Source organism: Theropithecus gelada, unplaced genomic scaffold, assembly GCF_003255815.1.
Source record: "Theropithecus gelada isolate Dixy unplaced genomic scaffold, Tgel_1.0 HiC_scaffold_15820, whole genome shotgun sequence".
NCBI classification, from domain to species: Eukaryota; Metazoa; Chordata; class Mammalia; order Primates; family Cercopithecidae; genus Theropithecus; species Theropithecus gelada.
In genome coordinates, this window is record NW_020257571.1 from 7,233 (window position 1) to 10,955 (window position 3,723).

Sequence of the window (3,723 nt, forward strand, 5' to 3'; positions counted from 1 at the left end):
TTTTTTTTTTTTTGAGACGGAGTCTCGCTCTGTAGCCCAGGCTGGAGTGCAGTGGCCGGATCTCAGCTCACTGCAAGCTCCGCCTCCCGGGATCACGCCATTCTCCCGCCTCAGCCTCCCGAGTAGCTGGGACTACAGGCGCCTGCCACCTCGCCCGGCTAGTTTTTTGTATTTCTTAGTAGAGACGGGGTTTCACCGTGTTAGCCAGGATGGTCTCGATCTCCTGACCTCGTGATCCGCCCGTCTCGGCCTCCCAAAGTGCTGGGATTACAGGCTTGAGCCACCGCGCCCGGCCTGGCTGGCTAATTTCTTAAACCCTGCTGGAAGGACCTGGTGCCACCAATTCCCAATTCCATTGCAGGCTTAGAAGTTGCTTTTGGCCAGGCTTGGTGGCTCATGCCAGTAATCTCAGCACTATGGGAGGCCAAGGTACCCGGGTGGATCACGAGGTTGGGAGTTTGAGACCAGCCTGACCAACATGGTAAAATCCCGTCTCTACTAAAAATATAAAAATCATCTGGGTGTGGCAGCACGCACTTACAATACCAGCTACTCGGGAGGCTGAGGCAGGAGAATTACTTGAGCCCGGGAGGCAGAGGTTGCCGTGATCCGAGATCGCACCACTGCACTCCAGCCTGGATGACAGAGTGAGACTCCATCTCAAAAAAAATAAATAAATAAGTTGCTTTCCAGTTATTTCACACCTGTTTATCTGTTCTTCCAGCTTCCAGAACTTTGAGGCTGCTGCTTCCTCTTCCACACTCTATCCTCATGGATTCATATCTTTTCTTTTTTTAATCCCCTTTGTTTTTGTTTTCGTTTTTTGTAGAGATCGGGGGGGGTGGTCTCCCTGTATTGCCCAGGCTGGTCTCGAACTCCTGAGCCAAAGCGATCCACCTGCCTCAGCCTCACAAAGTGCTGGGATTACAGGTGTGAGCCATCAAACCTCCGCCTCCCAGGTTCAAGCAATTCTCCTGCCTCAGCCTCCCGAGTAGCTGGGATTACAGGCATGCGCCACCACGCCTGGCTAATTTTGTGTTTTTAGTAGAGATGGGGTTTTTCCATGTTGGTCAGGCTGGTCTCGAACTCCCAACCTCAGGTGATCCGTCTGCCTCAGCCTCCCAAAGTGCTGGGATTATAGGCGTAAGCCACCATGCCTAGCCTATTTTCTTTTAGAGACTGGGACTCTGGCTGGGTGTAGTGACTCCTGCCTGTAATCCCAGGAGGCTGGGAGGCTGAGGCAGGTGGGTTGCCTGAGACCAGGAGTTCAAGACCAGCCTGGGCAACATAGCAAGACCTTGCCTCTAAAAAAATTTTTTTTTTTAAAAATTAGCCAGCCTACTCGGCAGGCTGAGGTGGGAGGATCGCTTGAACCCAGGAGGTCTCAAGGTTGCAGAGAGCCATGTTCATGCCATTGAACTCCAGCCGGGGTGACACAGTAAGATTTTGTCTCAAAAAATACATACATAGTAATAATAATAATGCAAGAAAATTTCCCAGAACTGAAGAATGTGATACTGATCGAAAGTGTGCCCCAAGTGCCCAGAAAAGGAGATAAAAATATTTTTTTTTTTTTTTATTCTTTTTGAGACGGAGTCTCGCTGTGTCGCCCAGGCTGGAGTGCGGTGGCGCGATCTCGGCTCACTGCAAGCTCCGCCTCCCGGGTTCACGCCATTCTCCCGCCTCAGCCTCTGAGTAGCTGGGACTACAGGCGCCCGCCACCTCGCCCGGCTAGTTTTTTGTATTTTTAGTAGAGACGGGGTTTCCCCGTGTTAGCCAGGATGGTCTCGATCTCCTGACCTCATGATCCACCCGCCTCGGCCTCCCAAAGTGCTGGGATTACAGGCTTGAGCCACCGTGCCCGGCCGAGATAAAAATATTAATACACCTTTACATATATTTAAAAACACTGGAGAGAAGAATTATGTTCTACAAACAAAGAGAAAGAGAAAAATCAAGCAGCAAATCATATTCAAAAGATCAGAAAAAAGAATTATTTTGCAGTTCAACCTCATCTCTACTAAAAATACAAAAATTAGCCAGGCGTGGTGGTGCATGCCTGTAATCCCAGCTACCTGGAAGGCTGAGGCAGGAGAATCGCTTGAACCTGGGAGGCTGCAATGAGCCAAGATCGCGTCACTGCACTCCAGTCTGGGACAGAGTGAGCCTCCATCTCAAAAAAAAAAAAAAAAAAAAAAAGAGTCTCGCTCTGTTTGCACCCCAGCCTGTAAGAGAGAGAAAGACTCCATCAAAAAAAAAAAAAAAAAAAAAAAAAAGAGTCTCGCTCTGTCCCAGGCTGGAGTGCAGTGGTATGATCTCAGCTCATTGCAGCGTCCACCTCCTGGGTTCAAGTGATTCTCCTGCCTCAGCCTCCCAGGTAACTGGGATTACAGGCATGTGTCAACATGCCCGGCTAATTTTTGTATTTTTAGTAGAGACGGGGTTTCACCATGTTGGCCAGGCTGGTCTTGAACTCCTGACCTTGTGAACCACCAGCCTCAGCCTCCTAAAGTGCTGGGATTACAGGCGTGAGCCACTGTGCCCAGCCACGACTCCGTCTTAAAAAAAGAAAAGAAAAAGAAAGAAAGAAACTACACCTGTCTTGTGACTGCTCATTAATCTTACCAAGGTGGTGGTTCAGCCCCAGAACAGGGAAGAGAGTAGTTTTAGGGAGGAACTATTATTATTCTTGTTTCAAGTTGAACTCTAAATTCCTCCCCTGGTCAGCTGGGCCTACGCCCAGGAATGAGCAGGGTCAGCTTGGAGGTCAGGAACAGGATGGGGTCAGTTATGTCATAATTTTGCAAGAGCAGTTTCAATAGGAAGACATAAGGTCCAAGAGATGCCATTCACTAAGGGACTCCATTGGGGGCGGTGAGAAGGCTCTGGACAGCTTCTCCAGAAAGGGGACAATGACAGAGCACTGTTTGGGTGAGGGAGAAGGGACAAGATGGAGGAAGGTAAACAAGAAGGCACCGCCCTTGTTGCTTCCGGGTTCTTCATCACCAACTTACTTGCGTGCGGGAAAATGCAGATCAACTGAGCAGGCGCCCCGGGACGTCAATCCGAAGAGATGGAAACTTACCCGGCCACACCTATGGAGATGCCTCTATCACACCCTTATCCTGCCCACTGCCCTCCTCCTTCTAGTACCAATGCATAAAAGTCCGCCGCCGGTAAACGCCGGTGTGACTTCCTCGGCCCCTGCATTCGTGGACCGGAGAACCTCACCCGAGAGCACCAGCGCAACTTCCCTTGCCCCCCACACCTGAGGACCAGAGAACCTTGCCCGAGAGTGTGCGCATATTTGCAATAAAAGACTGCCACTTTCTTATGTACTTTGGCCTCATGTTTAATTACTTAGCTCTCCTAAATTAAGTTACATTAAATTAAATTAAGACAAGCACCTGTTGAGTCCCAGGAGCATTTAGAGAATTAGTGAACATTTTGGGGCTAAATGAGTGATACATTTATTGAAGACTAAGTAACGAGAAACAAACAGAAAAAGAAGCTCCAGGGAAAACAAGAAGCTGTGTAGGAGATAAAATGTTATCATAAGGCCAGATGCAGTGGCTCACACCTGTAATCCCAGCACTTTGGCTTTTGTTTGTGTTTTTCTTTTGAGACAGAGTTTTGCTCTTGTTGCCCAGGTTGGAGTGCAGTGGTGTGATCTCAGCTCACGGCAACCTCCGCCTCCTGGGTTCAAGTGATTCTCCTGCCTAA